Source organism: Anser anser, assembly GCF_964211835.1.
Source record: "Anser anser genome assembly, chromosome: 1".
NCBI classification, from domain to species: domain Eukaryota; kingdom Metazoa; phylum Chordata; class Aves; order Anseriformes; family Anatidae; genus Anser; species Anser anser.
Window position 1 is genome coordinate 6,903,134 of NC_139720.1, and position 20,741 is coordinate 6,923,874.

The 20,741-nt window shown below is 41.7% G+C and overlaps 1 protein-coding gene across 3 annotated transcripts in view; it reads left to right on the forward strand.

Moving 5' to 3' along the window:
* Positions 1-20,741, forward strand: part of CAMK1D (calcium/calmodulin dependent protein kinase ID) — a 220,482-nt gene that overhangs the window by 102,221 nt on the left and 97,520 nt on the right. The gene's annotated exons all lie outside the window — the stretch shown is intronic.

The window sequence follows — 20,741 nt, forward strand, 5'->3', positions numbered from 1 at the left end:
TCACCCAGCCAGAGTACAGGGCCAGCTAAATTGAAGAGACACTCAGATCCTGTGCTGATAGATTTAATTTTTAGTGTAAAAACAATGTTTTTAGTGTAAAAACAATGGTAATTAGATTGTGCAGCTGGTGTGTAACAGAACAACTGTGGGATTGAGATTTAAGAGGTTAATGACTAATTAGGACTTGATGCCCCAGCAGTGAGAGCTCTTTTCCTTTAAAGAAATGAATGGGTGGGTTAAGAAAAGAAAACAAAAACACCACCAACAAAAGCCAAAACACTTGGCACCTCTGTCTATCAGGTAACATTATTTCTCTGAAGCTTTACTTACCCTATAGACAAAACAGGCTTGCTGCTTTTTTTTTTTTTCCCTCCTATTTTCCCCCACCCTGTGAATAATGGTGAGAAGTTAGGCTGCCTCAGCAAGAACTGCAGAGACAGCTGGTTGTTATATTAAGTAATCACTTTCAGAGAAAGCTTTTATGTAGATTGACTTGCTAAAACCTGGCTTGCTCATGCCGTTGCTGTTGCGCCGGGGTGACAGGAGCTGGCTCTGCCCTCCCCGTGAGGCCACACTGAGCTCTCCTAATTGCAAATCCAGGGTGTCCCAAAAAATGCATCCCCAGCACTACCCTGCGGATTGATTGGGGTGCCCAGATGTGAGGTTGCTGGGCAAGGGGGTGATCCTGGGTGGTGTCATTAATGATGTCGATGTCAATGGCAGAAGAGTAGGGCTCCAAGAGAATATATCTGTTGCTGTCACACGTGGGTGGGCTTCATCCTTTGGAGGCACTGTTACTACTGTAGGCATGACCCCAAGAGAGGCACGTTAGGCATGGAAAGGAGCCAGGATCTACAGCACAGCAGGGTAGGGGCCATTTGGGCATGCCTCGAGGCTGACATCAGCTTTAAGCCATGAGATCATCTTCCGAATCAAGGAAGTGCAAACAGCATGAATTTCCCTTCTCAGGTGTCAGGCAAAAGTGAATCTGACCCTATATATATAGGTATGGCACAGGACAGCTCTGCCTTGGCATACGAGGTGACTTCTTGCTAAGCTGCTTATTTTGCTGTGAAGAATTCGTGCTGGTGGAGAAAAAAAACAACTGAAACAAAGCTGACACCGTTTTTGATCACTGAGATGCTGAAAACTTTGCAGGGGAAGACTTTGCAGCCAGGACTGCCCAGATCGTGTTTCATGCTAGATTAGACGTAAGCAGATGTACAGAAGCAGATCAAGGCATCTTAAAAATCCTAAAATACATTAGATGTGAAAGAAAGAAATCCCTTCTGAAAGAGTAAACACAAAATCCCCAATGTCTTCTCTAGTCTTATGGTTTTATTTGCATGCAGCATGCCCCTAAATAGCTATGGTGATCCTGTGTTCCTGCCTGATCTTCTCCAGTGTGCATGCAGACCAGCGTGCTCCTTGAAGGAGGTTATGGTGAGAAGTCATTGCAGCCTAATTGCTGGGTGACAACGTGGCTGTCCTCCCTTCTGGGGAGCACTGGCTTACCAAATCTCCCTTGCATAACCGTTCTTCTTCAAGGTCAGCCCATACCCTGACCCAACTCAAAAGACGGGCCCCAAGAGATGGGGGCAGGTCAGGGGGATGAAAGGGCATCGGAGCTCAGAGCTCCAGCCTGAGAAATAATTTGGTGCATTTTGGAAGAAACAGCTGCTTTCTGAAATGGTTGCTCCAAGATGATTTCAGATTAGAAGAATGGGTTTTTCAGCCTTAGCTGGAGCCTGCTTCTGTGCCAAATATCTGTTTTATGTGGACCTCATTCTGTGCATAGCTGCAGTCACAAAGCCGGGGTCCTTTCACAGCTCCTAGCTAAAGGATGAGAATATATACCCTATTTTCATGTATTTATTACTCAGGAAGATGGTTACCATTGTATTTCGGCGATACAAGTACCTGATTATATGCGCTGTTGTCTGTTACCTAAAAGGAACGAATTGTTAAGAGGCATAAAGCCTCTTTAATAAGATCTAACAGTTTGATAAATGACTCAGCTTTATATCTGGATGCATCAGGTCTGCCTTTGTCACTCCCACATGTTCGAAGCTAAGAGTCATCTTATTTGCAAGCACCTTCAGCTGGGGCCTATGAAGCTCACAGGAGCTAAGGTGGACCTGTCTGTGTATGGGAGGACTGTATGTATGGGACATCTGTGAGACTAACCCAAGAGGTGGTAGACGTGGGGTAAAATTTAGAGTATGCAGGGTTTGGGGTAATAACAGGGAAAGTGTTTTCACAAGTGCTAGCACCCAGATAGATCTTTCAGGATCTGTCAGTGCCTAGAATCTGACAAAGATGTGGTCCTAGGTGACTTCATTGGGTAAAATACTTCCTCTTGTTTTTTGTTTTTGTTGGTTTTCACAGAGTTCTTCATAGGTCATCTGGAATATTCTACCCAAAACTAAGTTGTTGATTTTTGTCCCCATGAAAGTAATTTCTTCATCTGGAAAAAGTTTAAAAGGCTATTTAAAGGTCTCACGGTATTTACAAAGTGAAGATGTCCTTGTCATCATGCTATCAACAAATTGCATTTTGCCTGTCTTTTCTAATTTAATCTTGAATTATTAACTGGAGGAATTAAATGTTAAATATTAAGCTATTGTGATGTCCTGTTAAATATTAAGCTATTTCAATGCCCTGTTGGGAGCCAGTTAGCTTAACCATAAGATGACCATATTTTAATGAAGGGCAAGTTACTTACATACACAGTCCAAACACCTCTATGATATTTTTCAATCTCACTTTCATGTTATTAAAATCTGTGGCGTTAATTTACATAGTGCTGGAGAGTAGCAAATTAGGGTATAATTTTCAAAGCACTGCATAAAGTAAACCAAGTAAATGCAAGGTAGGATTCATCCGGCCAGCTGGAAGCATCCTCAAGGTACACAGCTGCATCTGAGCTCACATCTCACTTGTGGAAATCATCAAATATGCATTTCTAAGTGGATCAGAATGTACAGGGGAAAAAAAAACACAACACAAGTATTCAAAAAATGTCAGTTCAAGAAGGTAGAAAAACAGAAATCTCATCAGAAATGACAGTTTTCATGAGCACTCCTTGTCCAAAGCAGTTGTTTGCCCTTAGCAGCATGCTAAAATGCTCTGTGAATACAAGTTACTGCATTTTAGGCCTCCGTTACATGGAATTAGACCACTAGTGTTATTGGTGGGCATATGAGCTTGGTGTGAATTTAAGAAATCTGTTGGCAACTTCTGCCTTCTATTTTCATTTAGAGAAGATGAATCACACTTACATTTTGTCCCTCAGTAAGGTCATGATTCCAGGTATCTTGAACCAGACTTTGGCATGGGGGGGCTGGCTCTGACCATAAGAAGATGGGTAAATATTTGTACTCCGTCCCACTTCCAGTTGCACCAGGTCAAACCTAACAGCAGCCTCTGTGTTTTGAACACATCCTGGATTGACGACTGCATAAATTAACTGGTATTTGGCCAACCAAGCCCACAGTTGTCATCTGTACTACATATTGATTCAGTCTTACAATGCTTACTCATACAACACTTTGTGCTCAGTAGGAGTGTTCCTGGGGAAAAAAAAAAAAAAAAAAAAACACAAAAGATATGCAGGTATGGACTTTGTCTTTGACCAAGGAAAGCGCTATCACAGTTTTGTTCTGAAATAAAAATTCATTTTTTACAAAAATCAGAAATTCAATTTCTTATCATGCCTTACATTCATAAGGCATTGACTTAAGCAGAATAGATTGTTTTTATTCTGAAGTGAGAGTGGTCATGGTAGAAGGCTGTGCTTCTGCAACTAGAGGACTTTAAACCTATTAATCAAATCAGTTTTCAAAGTAAAGCCTAATATTTTCTCTCATTATATCCATGTTTCTGTGTCTCTGGTTTTCAGATATATTGCCCAGTTCTTAAACCTCTCTAAGTGCACAAATCTGTGGGTTAGTTTTAATACTGACAATTTGTAAGTGGCCTATGAAATCATTTCCCTAAGGAAATGTGGCAGCTAGCTCTTGCTTTGCCAGATATTTTATCAAATTAAAATTATGGAGCATTACATTAAACAGGGATGTTGTTGCCTCCTTTACTTCCTCATTATTATTTTTTCCCCCGGAAAGTAGACATAGGTGAATTCAAGCTTTCTTAGAGAAAAAATAATCTTTTTTTGAAGGCATTTTCAAATACCTTAACGGAATTCATTTCTTCTTCTTTAGAGTTTTTTCAAAATCTTTGAGAAGGAATATTATTAGCAAGAAGCATCAGATAATAATCTAATGTATTTTATAGCTCCACACTGACTCGGAAACAACTGACAAATGCATAACAGTGAAGTGTGCCAGACATGTTTATACACACCAGCACTGACTCCTTCTGAGATTAGTCCAAAATTTCTATATATAATTCATTGGGGTCCCACCAAATGGATTAACAGCCTGCTTCAAATATCTTCATACCTTTGTGACATCTGCTGTCTCAACTGATGCACCAGGGATTAAATTGGGACCCTTTTGGACTGGTACATATGTGTCTGTACAGCCCCAACTAAGCAGCCCCTCTCAGCAGGCAACTGGAACAGATTCAGACCATGGTGGACCAGGCACTGAGCACAAGAGTTGACTCCTGCTGACAAAATTGTTTGAAAAATACACCACCATGGGTTTGTTTTTCAGCTGTTTCAGACCTTTTTTTTTCTTTCTTTCTTTCTTTCTTTCTTTCCTCCATCCACTGAAAGCAGAGGAGTCCACATGCAGCAGCCGTATTTGGCATCGCACACTTTGCCAAGATGCAGCTCTCCGGAGCGATGCAATCTGGTTACTCCCATGTCTGCTGTAAACTCGGTAATTAGAACAGAAAACAGAGGCTGTTCACAACTTTTCTCTTAAAAGGGAGAATACGGGGTTTCTGACTGCATACAAAGAGGAAAAGGCTTTTTCTGTTAGTTTTTAAATGCTCTGTTTGTGAGTCACAGCAAATATGTGAATGTGGCATGAACCACAAAGACGTAGTTTTTATTGGCATTTATATAGAAACGGCAGTTCTTCCCTTTCTAAAGATAAAACGTTGCTGTGATGGTGATGGCTGCCTGCTTTTAGCTTTGCTACACGTGGGTGCTGGAAGGGAAGCCAAAAACATTGGTGAACTTTGAAACTTTTCCTTCTGTGTTCCTTGGGCACATGAGAGCGTTTCCTTCGGGTAGGGCGGCGGCGTGCCCCACAGTGTTTAGGTCTCGAAGGCATTGTCCTTCCCTTTTATGGTGTACAAAGCCACATCCAGGCCATGTGGCATCAGCGTGGGTAAACGAGCGCTCGTCGTTAACAAATAGACATGGGTAATATGATCTAATGCTATTCTGGTCAATAGGAAAATTCAAAGCCGTTGAACTTGGTTACATGACTCTTCAAGGCTCCCTTGAGAATCTCAGCCCAAAGCAAAAGTGGAAAGAAGCCCAAAGCTGAGGGTTGCGGGGTTTTACCTTGTGCGGTCATGCAGTGAGCACGTAGGGCTGTGTGCACAGCAGATGTGCTGTACAGCATCCACTCCCGTTTTCCTAAACTTCTATATCAGAAAAAAAAAAGGGCAAGAGCCCACATATGTGGATTTCCTCTTCCAAATGAAGAGGAAATCTCTTCCATCTCCAATCCCATGTAAGTCCAGCACAGCCAAGCCAACATGGGAGCCCAGCTTTGCCATTGGGATAGCTCTCCACCACCTCTGGGTGATGGGTGGGAGCAGTGGGGCCAGGGGTGGGAACAGTGGGGTTTACGGTGTTACTGCTGATTTAGGCTGCTGTGGCTGAGTCCGGACTTCACCCTGCAGAAGGGGAACCTGCCAGGGACTGGCCATATCTACTCTTCTCTCTCCGTGTAGCTTTGGAGCTGGAGCAAGGGAATCCAAAAAACTTCTGTAAAAGGAATGTGGTCTCCATCTTACAAAATGGGGTTTTCTCCTCCTAGATCTTGCTGCTGGCATTCAGTTGGTTTTCCTTCTAGAAACAGAAAAGACCAGGCACAAAGTTCACCACCAAACTTCACCCCAAAAAGATGGGGATGGACGGCACATAAATGTTTTCTCCTCTGGGTTCTGATTTACTATGGGGGCCCTGAATTGCTGACTTTGTTTAAAATTCCTTCTTTCATTGGAAGCATATGTTTCTGATTTTCTTTCTTATGATGACACAGTTTGCACTCTTACCCAAGAGCTGTTTTCTTAATAGGACCAACTATATTTGGAATCACTCTGAATTGCTCTTGAAATGGAAGATTGATGTCAGTATTTCTGGCAGTTTTTCACTGTTTTTCTTTCTTTCCTTTTTTTTTTTTTTTTTTTTAAATCCCTGTAGTTGAGTGTAAAATAACTGTTCAAGCTGGGAGCACCTATACCACTTTACTTGAACATGATTTGATTTGCTTCATTTCAATGCTGTATATGCTCCTAGTGTAGCTGACACAGGTAAATGCATTAGCAGCGCAATTGGTGGAGGATTTTGTAGAATGGATACATCAATGAGTATAGAAAGTTATGCTTTGCATCAGTTTACATACAAGGAAGACTTATAAGCTTTAGAGAACTGAGTCATGTACCAATTCTCACATCCATGTGATGAGGGTAGATGTGAGTTGCATTTTTAAAATCATCTGCACAGGAGAGGGATCTGGATCCCAGTGAAAACCCCTAGACAAGGGATGTTAGGAGAACTCTTAGTTTTGCTAGTCAGCTACAAAATTTCCTATATCACAATTATGCCTTCTATCTATGTAGGTTACAACTGTTTTCTGTCTTGGGGCTTCCAGTCCTTTGCTGTTTTGGACCATAAACCAAGAAGAAATCAGCCCTAGCTCTCATGACCCAGTTGCTTGGAGTCCCTTGGTTAACATTTCAGTCCCTCCCGGCACAGTCCCTGGCCTTCTGCTTGCCTGAAGGCAGCAGCTCAGAAATCAGGCACACCCTGGAGCATCTCAAAGCACGGGGCTTGCAGCCTCTTTAGTATAGATTGTATTTTTAACCCAAATCACTTGTCAGAACAGGTCTTTCACCATTTTGGAAACCTCTTTAAGACTTTTGAAAAAGATCAGCACACCTCTTTCAAGGAGAAAACCAAACCAAACCGAACCAAAAAAAAAACAGGACCTGAACTGCCCAAAATCTTGGGCTCATTTTGAACTGGAGTTTAGGCTTAGGAAAGCCATGTAAAATCAAGCCAATCCCTTTAAAAACAAGTACTTAATTCTGGAAAGAGAAATTCACTCATCTGGCCTGACCTTCTGCACCATGTGGGCTATGGGATTTCATCTGTTTACGTAGATGATGATAGCTGGATTTGACTAGTAGTTAGGAAGGTAGCCAGGCTTGGTTCTGCCTGATGGGAAGTCTCCTGTTGTTCACTGGAACTGTGAAGGCATACTTTATACTCCTATTTAAAAAAAAAAAACACACCCTACTAACTCCCGTTTGTTTGGATTTAACTTCTTTACAGAGTTCTTTTCCGTGTGTGTTTCTTGATGTATTAAAAAATCTGGTATTAGTTTAATTTTCTCCCCATATGGGTTCTTGTTTTCTCTAATCACTCTAATTTCAATAAGCAGAATTTTGTAGAGTTCTTTATAGGCACTGGCTGGTACTTGGGGAATGTTTTGGTCCTTCCCCATGTGTAATCTGCAGCAAGAAGTGTTCTCACGGCACATCGTGATTTATAGGGAGAGTGACAGGAGGAAAAAATGCATTTGAGAGCACTGTAATGCTGAAAAGAACACTTGATTTGGTGATAAAACTCAGCTGTGTTTTGTCTTCATTTATAAAGTAGGTAGAGGCGACCTGGGGAGCACAGTGAGGCTGTGGGGGTAAGACATGGCAGGGCCCCACGGCCAAGGACATGAAGTATGTGGAAATTGAGCAAAAAGAGGGGTTTCAGTGGGGGAATCAGCTCCTTGACTGCTGTGGCCAATTTGCTTCTTGTTTTTAGGAAAATGGAAGAGTGAAAGCCCAAGAGCTTATTCTAGAAATGGCTTTATAATAGTGGTTTTCAACCATTTGAATAGGTGTGTACTTTTCGTTTTTTACTCAGAGGTTTGCACACCCCAGGGTGGAAACCACCTCTCTGAGGCATGGGGGGATGAAAAGAAACGTTAAAAAAGCACCCTCTAGAGAAAGCAGAAGCTAGCCATGGCAAGTTAAAACCAATACAGCAGAACAACGTTGGGTGCCTCCAGTAGCAGTACGGTTGCTGAGGAGTTAATATCAGACACAGTTTTCAGGAAATCCCTGTACATGTATTTTTCCTGGTAAGTACCTGAGCCCACAGCATTATTCATCAGCCTTGCAGGAACCACAGCCAGCCCTTGCCTGTTGCTGCACTGTGGTTTTCCTAAGAATCACAGTGAAGGTAAGCTTAAAAAAAAGAAAAAAAGGCAGATAAGGCATTCTTCCCCAGCATGAAGACTGCATGAGAAAACAGGACTTTTCTCCTCCTATTCTGGGCTAAACTTTTAATTTGGAGGGTCCTAAAAGAGCATCTCCTCCCTGAGACTCCTCCTGCAGCCGTGCATACCACAGGGCTCGTTGGGTCGTTGCAGAGCCCCACTGAAATAACATTTGAAACAAAATCATAAGCACTGCTGAGTTACATAAATATCAGCACTTGGCACTGTTATCTAGAGCCAAAAGTATTGCTGGGATAAAACAGTTAATTAAAAACTGCTTTGCAGTGCTGTGCATCTCCTTGTACTAAGACTGAAGTGGAACATCATGAGTAGTTGGTCAAGCTGTTTTGTAAGCAGTATTCGTCGTGCTTTCTCCTCTTTAATTTTGATAATATTGAGAAATTATGCTGTTGATCAAAGAAGTTGCATAGAGTCTGCTATGGTGGGACCAGAAGGTTTTCTGTAGCTCTGCCAGGAAACCTTACTTGTCCTATAGTGTAACAAAAGTGCTCCTTGCTTGTAGTGTATGCTAGCAGTATTCCACCCTTCCCAGGGGCGCATAGCACATGCAGACATTACTCTAAATAGAAAATGTATTTATACATGACACATGGCCACACAGATGTTTTATGACTGAATAATTCAAGAGAAAAGAGGAATGATGGAAGTATGGGAACAAAAAGTCAAGATTCAAGAAAAGAGTTTCACCAACTTGCATTCTGAAAGAGGTTCCCAAACAGTTAATTCCTGTGGTCAAGAAGTGTTGTCAAGTGCTAGGAATACGAACTGGAGCTGTGAATCCCCTTGCAAAGTCTTTATTTGTTCAAATTTGTCTTTAGTATTTTATAGACAGTGGAATTTTGCAGTTTCACTCTGGAAGCTATAAGAAGCCAAGGGAAATGGTGTGCCAGATCATACCTGCACTCGAGGAAGCGTTTTCCAAGTGTCATCAAAGGTGCATCTCTACAGTTGAGACACAGGGACAGATTCCAGCCATAGTCATGGCTGGAAAATGAACTGAAAACACCCCACATGGACAAGGGCTTGAACTTCCACCAGTGTTCATTGCCTGAGTCAGTGGGGGTTCAGGTGCTCATATCATGGGCTAACCCAATGTGCACTGTGTGGGCACGGCTTGAGCTAGTGCTTCCCAGTCCTCCCCGTTCTGCAGCCAGATGCCCACGAGGATTTGTGTCAACCTGAGAAAGCTAGTTTTGTGTGTACGTTGCCTCTTACAGAGCACAGTGTGCGCCGTGTAATACAAAATAGATTTGTCTGTAAACGATGCTGACCTTTACCATGGAGCGGTCTGCTTGAAAAGAATGCCCTGAGGAGACATATTCCACCGAGTAGACAACACTGTGTGATTTCTGTAATTTGTGTGTGGTATTTCTGACTTAGGAAAGGCTAAGCCATTTCATTGCTGTTGCTTCCCACCAGACACCTTAACACCTTCCTGCCCAGGCCCTGGCTGGTACTGCTGTTGTAAGCCAGGTTATTTCAGTAGGGGTAGAGGTGTGAAGTGTAGTTCTCCCATAAGGAACTCCGCTATTTTTGCTGTTTCCTCTGGTTGGAGTTAATGGGGTTACTCACACAAGTTAACTGTCTACTATGAGCAGAAAAGTGCAAGCCATTGTTGTGATGTGCACTGTGGTACGGACCATAGTATAAACCCATTTATTTGTCAAGAGAGTGCAAATGTCTCAACATTTCCTATTCCCAGAGGAACAATCTTTAAGCATCGTGGCTCATAGTGGTCCCTCACCACAGTATCTTGGCATTGTGTCTGCAACACTGCAAACAATGAAGTACATAATATATATATATTATTTTTTCTCTGCTTTAAGGGAGGTGGCAATGTTTTCTGTGGGAAAAACTTACTCGAACAAACAGATCTTTCAGCCGATTTGATGGGACATAAGTAAAAATTATCATTTGGTTTGCAGTGGTGCTTCAGGGCTGAAATCCTGGACTAAGGTCTTGTAATAGTGATTCCCATAGAAAAACAAAACAAAACATAATTTCACCAAGTCACATACAGTGTCTTTCCTGCTCTTCTTCAAGAAGCTCACTTAGAGCTTTGGATCAGCTTCTGAGATATCTTTCCTCCTTTTTCCTTGGACCTGTCAAACCAGTCATGTCTGAGAGCTACTACTGAAATAAGTCTGGTAGAAAGGAGCATACTCTCTTGGTTAGTGTAAGCTTAATTTACTATGAGAGTTTTTTAGATTAGTACCAAAAACTGGTCTTGATCCCCTACACAGCAGGGCACTGGCACAGGCTGAAATGCTGTGGTGTGATGCAGTGCATGGATGTTTGATCACCCCATGGGGAGAATGAAACTAGGCAGCCAGCCCTGTTTCTTTGTTAACTCTTTGATCAGATATGGGAAAGGCAAATATTCTCACCAGGAGTCAGGGTAGTGATCAAGTCCTTTTGTTTCTGTCCTGGGAACTGGAAATGCTCCTACCTTGCTCAAGACATTGCCTGTCCTCAAATGGTTAAGTGCTGATGTTTGCATGAGTTATTTCCCTCTTCTGGGTGTTAAGTGTTAAGCACTAAATGATGCATGAGCCCCATTGGAGGGAAGTGATACATTCTGCACACAGACTGTTTATTTTTCACTGATGATTTTATTCTGGTAGCCAGGTGTGGTTCCAGGCTAATATGACATGCTAAGCAGGTCCGGAGCAAAGCAGTCATTTACGCTCCTCTAAACAAACACCTCCTCTAATTACTGTTTTAAAGGTGATCTCACATAGCAAGAAGCAATAGCAAATAATTGTATAGGGTGGGACACATGTCAATCTGGCACTGGAGTGAAAGAGAACGTCTTGAAGTTGTAACAACTTGTCTTTATACTTGGCATGCTGCTTTGCTTGCCCCGAATTTAGCAAGAACTTGGGTGATATTTCTCAGGAAATTTTGTTATCTTAGGGATCAGTGTCTGTCCCAACTGCAAAAAAGGTCTTTTTTTTTTTTTTTTAATCACTTTGTCTCTGCTTTATGTTTTTTACTTTAATTATTTGCCTTTTCCATGCATATTTTAACAGGTGAGCACTTGTAAGGTCAAATGGGGACTAAATGGGGCTCTCCTGTTGTAAAGACACAAGATGCTGAAGGTTGTTTGAAGAGCCCATCTCTGCAGGAAGGGTTGTAATAAGCTCTTAACAGCCACAAATAGATGAAGAGGGTGATCCAATCAGGCAGTCATCAAAGAGTTACACCTTGAGGAATATGCAAGCATGGCAAGCCAAAGACTCTTAATAATTAAGATTGCAGTCAACTTTCATTATAAAGCCCAACTTTTGATCCTCTCTTCTCCCCCCGGTCACAGCTTGCATAACTTAATTGGCCTTGAAGATGACATATTTATTTTGAAATAGGTTGCTTTGATTTCTGCATTGTGGAAAGGAAATTAATCCAATTCATTTTTAGTGACAGACCACTAGGCAAGTTGGCATTTGTCGAACACTCCAGCTTGATCTTCTGAAGTTTCTAATCCTTACCTTTACGGTACCATCAGCAGTGATGCTGGGTGAGTTATGGGCCTTGGGCAACATCATTCTCTGCTCTCCTTTATGCAGGATGGTAATGACAGTGGCTTCAATTTGAGCTTACTTTTTTAGCTCATGTGTTGACTAGCAAAGTTAGAAGATCTCCCAGGCACTGTGTTGGAGATGAGAGCTATATAATTTTTATTATTTATTGAGTTTCCCTAAGAATTCCCCAAATGTTCTTTATGCTATCACTTTAAAAATATATATATGAAATTATTTAAACATATCAGGTAAACTATTATATGAGATTGCCTTGTCTCCTGTTTATTTAGCTTGAGATAGTTTCTTTTGTATTTGCATGAAGCCTTTCTGTCATTTCTGTTACACATTTTGCATATTATAAAACACTCTTCCTTGCAGACAGAGAGGAAAGCAATGTGCCTGAAAAAAACAACCCATTAAAAAAACGTCCCAGCACACAGGAACATTGTAGTCCATAGTTATTTAAAGATTTGGTCAGAAGTCCCTGTCATCTGATCGTTCCACGTTTCAACAAAACGCGTCTGATATCAGCACTGACTGCAGACATATGTTGTAGCAATGTGGTCGGCAGTGGGGCTCATGTAGCAACACTTAAGATAATACCCAGAGAGATAACTGGCAAAGAGCACGGAGATATAAAGAACAGAGAAGGGGAAAAAGGGCATTTTTAGCTGCACTGCACTGGATGGATCAGTGCGGTTCACCACCAAACACCTGTTTAAATTTCAGAAAACAAGCGCTTGTTTAAACAATTTCTTTCCAGGAGAATTCAGTCAGAGGCTTCTTCATTCAGACGCTTCCAGGATGGTTATTTATTCTTCATCCAAAAATATTTTAGTTTCATCAGAGGGAACTGTAGCATGCTCCAGCTAGCAATAACTTGAATTTACACAGAAAAACATTGCATCCTGCCTTGGCAATAAACAGGAACTTTAGAAAATGTATGTTCCCTTTCCGAAGTGTGATTGCTTGTGATACATCAAGAATTGCATGCAGACTGAGGGACGTAGCTGTTGTTTGTGTGAGTATCATGCACAACTGAGTTTACATATTTGATACGATCCTGTCTGACTCCAAGGAGATAAATGAAATTAAGTTCTCAGAAGGGAAGTAATTAGGCCATGGAACAATGGCAAAGATAAGGCACTATGGGAGAAAATGTCCTTGAATAAATAGGGAGTGGAGGGAGCTCTTAGTGGAGAAATACAGGTTTCCTTAGCTCCAAATATATTAGCAAGGCTGAGGCTCTTCAAAATTAAAATGAGAACCAGTGGGACTGCTACAGATCTAAGATCCTGGCTTTGGGAAGAGGAGGGACAGATTGGTGGGGGAACAGTGCTGTCAAGAAATCTCCATCAGAGAGTGGGAGGAAGGACTGCAAGGTGGGATAGATCCAAGCTTCATCCTTTTTTCTTGCTTGCCACAGACATTCTGTGAAATAGTGTGTTGGCTTAAAGAGAAAAGAGGCTGAGAGGTGCCAGACGTAGATGGACGATTTGTATCTGGAAAACAAGGAGTCTGCCCATTGGAAATGAGTGGCGAGAGGGTTTGGCCAGTGGCCTTCAACCTAGTGAGAGGTGGGAGAGGAGGAAAAAATGCTTGGCAAAGTGTGCTGGCTGTTGACATGAATTAATTTCTTCTAAAACGGAGTGAATTCCCAGCCCTGAAATCTGCCTTTGAAGCAAATGAGACAACAGATTCTTATTATTATGCCTGACCTTTAGTTAAACAAAAAATAAATGCTACCACAAGGAAATGCTGGCTAATCTTCCTTTTAAATTATCTAATAGCAAAACTTGTTTGTTTGGAGAACTGGGCTCTAAATCTCTTCCTAGTTACGTTAATTTTATATCTGTTTAATTTCTTTGACTTCAACAAGGTTGTTTCTGAATTAAAATCTAACTGGTTGTAATTAGCTATTAGCACGAGCAGCTTGCAAACAGTGCCAGTGGGATGCTGAAGGGTTTTTTGTGTGGATCATCCAGAGCATCAGGAAACTCACAGTTGTGAGAAGCAATGGCCTGTTCTCAGTTCAAATGCCAGAAAGTAGCTCTTGTTCCATCCTATCAGGTTCACATGAGCCCTGCATCCCTAAAGGGATGGATATTGCTTGGTTTTCTCATTGGATAAGAGATGATGTTGGGGTTGGCACTATGCATGGGAGGAATCCTCTTTCTCACAGAGTACATTTAATCATACTGAATGCTTAGAAGTTACTTGAGTTTAAAATAGGTCATTGTCTTAAATGGACTGATTTTCAAAAATACTTAACACTCCCCATTTCAAGGGCACTCAGCTGGAAATCAGGGGTCTCTGCATTAGAAATCCATGAAGATTTGACTAATCTGTAGGTGAGGTTTCTCAGGATAGATGGGAGCAGATGGTCATGCCAAGGGGTGGGGAGGTAGGAGCTTTGCATCAACTCTGGACCATGGTCTGAAGCTCGGTAAAGAACTTGGCTTCTTGATTTCAGCTGTTGGTCTCATTCCCTGCCGTGGATGGACACTTCATCCACAAACAAACCCATCAGCCTGTTTATAAAACAATGAAAAGTAAATCCTGTTTGAAATGGAGGATTAACATCGTCAAGGGCCTGGAGTGAGCAGAGAGGGTGCACACACATCTGTCTGTTCTCTTGTTCTCTGCTGCAAACCATCACAATGACGTCTTAATAATGCACCAGGTAGATTAGGAATTGCTAGTTCTTTTCTGAACTTAATGGTGTGTTAATGACTTTGCTTTTGCTGTTATAAAATGCAGTCCATACACATACCTGCTTAATGTTTCATAGCTAATTTTACACTTCGATGTTTGAAGCTTCTTTTTGATATAATTTGGGGCTGCAATAAGAAGGCAGCGAGGTGTTTTAGTCTGGGAAGGAGTTAGCAACATTTGCCAGAGGGTTGTGTTCTGGCTTTTTCTAACCACCTTTAGAAATGCTTTTCACAGCTGATGTCCCCAGCAGGCACATACGCAGGCACACTCTAGAACGAGGCAGCATCTTACGCGGCGGGTGGTTTCATCCCAGGAGGCAGCTGGCAGAGTTATTTTCAGAAGGCAAACTCCTTCCTCGGGGTTTCTGCAAGGGAGAGGAAGTTTTCGGTAGGAGCTATGCTCACAGTCTGCCAAGTCAGCATATCCTCAGCCTGCTCTGCTTATGCTGCGTTCCCAGCTGGCGTATCTATCTCAACGGGTGCTAAGAGAGAGAAATCTCAGCTCATTTCCAGGTCTGTAGTTCCCTCCCTTGGTGAATTTTTCCACTTTCAAGGGCCATTTCTACTTTAATCAACTGGAAGTTGAGTTCCTTTGGACCATTAGACATCTGTGTTCTTCCTCCCAAGTGGATTGCTATTCTGGAGAAAAAGAGATGGAGGTTGTTTATCTGCAGCAATCTTTGGCCAAGTCCCACCTTCAAACTGTAGCATTGTTATTTGGAAGGAAAAGGAAACACTGAGAGCCAGAGTAGGATGCAGATTTACTTAGTGTGGTCCAAGGCTTGTGGAAATGATCCACAGAAGGAGCTGGAAACCTTGGAGGAGCCTTCCAGAAAGTCAAAATGCTGGATGGAGATTTGCCCAGAATTAAGCAAGGCTCTATGGAGCTTCGTGACCTTCCTCTGAGCTGTATGTTAGCTGCCTCTGTTCATTCCGCAACCAGACCCTACAGCTCTTTCTGGAGATAGGCACCCAGTTGGGAGGGATGCACTGCTTTGGAGAAGTACACCTGGCAGCTCACCAGTTCCATCTCCCTGGGGGGGTTTGCAGCCAGCCACCAGACTAGAGAACCTCCTGGGTTTGGGTGTTTTCACCCATTTCTATTGAAATTGGCACCAGGCATTGGGAGCACAGGATTCAGGGGTCAGAAGGGGACCAACCCATAGGGCGATCACTTAGTTGGGGCTGGGAGCAGGGAGATCTCTTTTCTGCTCCACTCCAGGGACTACATCCACTGTCTTCACAGGCATTGGATCAGGAGCAGAAAGGTTGCTGATAGGTAGAATCTGTTAAATGTGGAGCAAAAATTGTTTGTGCTGCAGGGAAACGTGGTAGGGGAGATTGGCACAGGCAGATGAGAGCACAAGGAATCAGAAAGATCTATTGGCCACTCTCCCCTTAGCAAAGGTTTTTAGGAGCCTTCACTGATGGTCACTCTAAGTAAAAGGATAGGTCCAAAACACATGGACATCCAGCAAGTATAACATGCAGCATAAAGGTACTTGTTTGAAACTCTTGTTCTTTTCCTGTTGGGCACTGCCACCTCGCTGGAAGTAAGGAATGAGTATTCAGTGATATAGGTAAGATGGGGAGCAGGCTAAGAAGGTTGTTGAAGATGGTGATGAATGTGTTACGTTTCAGGGAATAGATAGTGGTAGAGCCAACAGGTACTGTGCAATGAATAACGCAGACTAGGAAATAAATGTTTTATGTTTCAGGGAGTATGTAGAATCGCCAGGTAGTGTGCAACGAATAACACAGACTAGGAAATGTGCTTTGCTGCTGTATGAGTGCATGAAAAAAACCAGAGAGGAGACTGCAGTAACCATAATATGTACATCTGGGGCTCTCCCCTCCCCTTCCTCTTAGCACATGTCCCTGATTGTCCCTCTGAGTGGGGTCTCACAGACAGCACAAACAGAAGCACAAGCCTTTGGAAGCCATACGTGACCCTGTGCTGTTACACAGCATGGGTAGCACAAAGACCAGCTGCAGAGCCAATCTCTGCACGCCAGAGAGCCTGACACAGAGCAGGAAGAGCTTTCCACCTTCAGGCAAACTTCTGACAAAGAGCAAATTGATGGGGAGGAGGCAGCTGAAACCAGAAGAGAAAATAAGAGGTGAAAACAAACCCAAAAATCCAAACACAATGGGAAGCACAGAGTAACAATTAAGCTAATGCAAGATTAATTTTAAGTGTTTTAACTATTCCTGCTGAGTGATTAAATGCTCTGAGATTTGACGACTGATTATCCACTCAGAAGTATATTTATGCCTGTCAAAAGCAAAATGACAACTTAGAAACAGATCCTCACCTTCCCCACCTGTATCTGGTATGGAATTTGGAAAACATAATTCAACAGTCTGTATTAATCCCAGTGACAGCAGTGAATTGTGTGTGAATTAAGCACATGCACAACTGATGTAATGTTAATTGCTCAGCAGATTTTGTACATGGGATTATGACTACGTGGCATTACCAGTACTATAGACATGGTTTTGGGTCACTGAAATCCATTTTACCCCTTGGGGAGCCTCTTTCTCCCTTGTCTTGTGTGTCATGGCTGTCATAGGGAGAAAAAAAAAAAAAAAGAACATATTTTGGAAATGTGGATTTATGATTCTTTTTTCCTAAATATTTCCAGAGCATTTGTTTAAAATGCTTACCTGTAGCTTGTGCCAGTGTGAAGCCTGAGCATGTTTCCATGCTAACTCCGGCTCCCTTTGAAATGCTCTTAACTTCTTGAACAGATTCCATTGGTTTTACAAGTTTTTATTTTTGGTCCTAGCTCAAAGGTGGATTTTTTAAAAGTGTGAGAACAGTGTTTTCAGTCACACTTCAGAGCTATGTGAGTGGGGAGAAATGTACTTTTTTCCATATGCTTGGTTTGAAGGTCATGATTTCATAATGAAAAATGGTCCAAGTTAGGAGGTTAATGGAAACTCAGAGCTGCAAGCATTAACTCAGCAGGTAGCTTCCTCCTTCTTACAGTCCTATTGAGAACACACAAATGTCCTCCTGTCTGGAGGAAACAATTATTTGCATCAAATATGTTGTTATTTTAAAACCCCATCAGAGCACAGAATAACATAGTAATGCAGTCATGCACAAGTTGAAGTGTAAGTAGGTGGATATAGCAATAAAACAAGGCAAAAAGGCTGGGATAGAATGCCTAAACAGAAACAAACGTATCAGGATTTACAATAAATTCTGATATCTAAGTAATTCAAAGTTAAACTGGAAGAGGTATTTCACATGAGGGTGTGAAACGTGAGAAGACATATAATGGACATGGACCTGTGCAATTCTAAGTTTTAAGCTTCGGCATAAATTACAATTGTATAGGAGCATCTGTGCTTGTATTTGTGTTGCATCTGGAAGTGAGAGGTTCTATAAATTTTATTCCAAATCAAGCTCTCAAGAGATCACCAGATTGCAGATTATGAGACCTGTGAGAATATGTACATTGGTCTAGAAATGAACTTCTAACCTCTAAAGTTTGTGATGCTGATCACATCACTGACTACTTTCCTTGCTGTTTTTTCACTTCCTGTGCTATCTATGAACTAATCTATGAACTATCTATGAACTAATATACTTGCAATTTGTAACAAGGCACTGAAGGTACTGAATCTACATAAAGCTGAGGTAAAAAAGAGGCAGTTTTGATGTCGATTTCACGAAGTGATGTAAACTTAATGCATTGTTTCAATCGAGCACACAATAAGCAGGAGTGAGTGCTATAAAATCACACCCTTTGCTTTGCATCTCCTTTTTTCTTGTGGGAGAAGCAAGTGAAGGCTGAGTTGGAAAACGCCTTCTTCCCAAACACATGCTCCACCTAGCACCCAGCTGAAGCACCCTTGGTGAAGCAAGATTTGTTGTTTTGGGGGTCCTCTAACATCATCCTGACAAGCTCTATTAGCAGACACAATTGACAAAGAACACAATTTAAACGTATTAACTCAGTGCTATTTGTAGTATACAACACAGAGGAGGGGGTGATGTTACTGGAATGCCCTACGTCCATCAGCTACAAGGCTGCATTTACTACCATTTATTTTAGACTTCATCTAATAGCTACCTTTCATTCTAAATACCTTGAATTAATTAGATGTATTGCTTAGGAAAAAATGAGTCACTATGTGTGACTTGTATGTGTGACTTGGCTGCATAAAATATTAGAAATCTATAGCGCTGTAGTTTAGAAGTCGGTTAGAAAACATTCTCTTAAATGCCATGAAACAACCCACTTTTTCATACTGATTTCTTCTTAGTTGAGTGAATAAAAACAGGAATTGACAAAGATAAATCTGCTGTCGTTATCCTTTGAAATATATTTACGAGCTCTTATTTTCCAGTTATTTTCATTCCCATTTCTGCTTCATCATGGCACGCAAAGAATCAATGGGCAGTGATAAAACCTAGAATAATGGAAGAATAATCCACATGTCATTGCAATATTGTTCTTTAGCCCTGCTGTTCTTACAGTTTGACTTGCCTGTATTTTACAGGAGGTATTTATCGTCTTTTAACATTAATAAACATTAGTAATGTCATAAACAGTAGTTTATGACATTAATATTCTGCTTGTTGCTGTCTGAAGCACTGGCATTGTTAACATCCATGTTCTTGAGCAGGATAGTACTGCAGTGACATATTAAAAAAAAAAAAATCATCTGCAGTAATTATTAGGTTTTAAATCCATGGAAAGAGGCCTGGCTTCCAGCCCTTTAGTGCCTATATTACCCTAGCAATCATTTGCAGATATATTTTAAAAATATTTAGCTATCTGAAGATTCTTGGGAATAAGTTTGAAAGTGCTTTGATGCGTAGTTACTGTAGGAAGTTACTTGCATCATAAGGTGACTAATAATCTCTAAAAGTCTGGTCCTTGACTACTAAGTGGGTGTTTTTGGAAATTTACTTCCATGCTATGGGAAAAAGAAGGAACTGCAAATTCAAGTACTCTTTATTGGGCAGGTGGCTGCAAGTATAGACCTAGCTTCTGGTTTAACCTCCTCTGCTACCTCCCCAACGTCACACTGGGGACATGTGAACCCAGGTTTCTCTCCACTAAAAATAGAAACCTACACATGGGGTCCCCGTACGCCACAACAAGACAAGTAGCAAGAATAAATGAACTTCAACACTATTTAATTTTTAATTAGACCCCTTTTTATCATATCCTTTGTAAAAATGGGGAGATTAACTTTTGCAGCCCTATTCTCACCTGGTTAAAAACCAATTAGCTGTCATACACAAGCCAAATGTATCCTTATTAGCAAGAATTTGTGCTAATTACTTTGTTATGGTTAAGTGACTTTTCTGCCACTTGGTGCGTCAAGTTCAGGTCGACTTCGGACTCTACAGTGGTGTTGCCAAGATCTGAATCCAGCCAAATGAGATTTCCAGCAGTCTTGCCTGATTAAATATTTCAAGATTTGGCCTGGCTGAATTATGCCATGATTAATTCTCCCCGTTGGGTTTTGGAAAACGCTCTGGGAATTTTCTTTCTTTTCCATCCCTCTGCTTCTTTCCTGAAGATGGCGTGCAAAGCAAGCCCAATAGCAGTCGAAGTAGAAGACTTATTTTTGCCTCCGCTATCTGAGAAGATTCAAAATAAATCAAGCTTGAACATCAGTATCCTTCACTTAGTTTTAAAATGGCAGGCACAGTTACAGAGGACTGTGCTTTCCTCTGTCATTGCGTGCTGTGCAGAGCGGTGGCTCTGGGATAGTCAGGAGTCCCACAGCTTTCACACCGGTGGCAGGAGACACAAATCTGCCCTGGAATTTGGCTTTCTCTACACCATGATTGAGGACAGTAGCTCATAATGAACACAGAGCGCTGTGATCGTCCTCTGAGATCAATCCCCCGCTGTGCAGAGCTTTCCTACTTACTCTCTTATGGTATAGGGTGTATATGACTCACCCGAGGGCTATTGGCACTTCCCACAGGCAACTGGGGGAGCAGCCTTCTGTGTAGGAGTGTCCTAATACAGCGATGATGAAACGTGGAAACCTGCCTAGCCTCTTACTTATCCTTCTGTCTTTCTAAA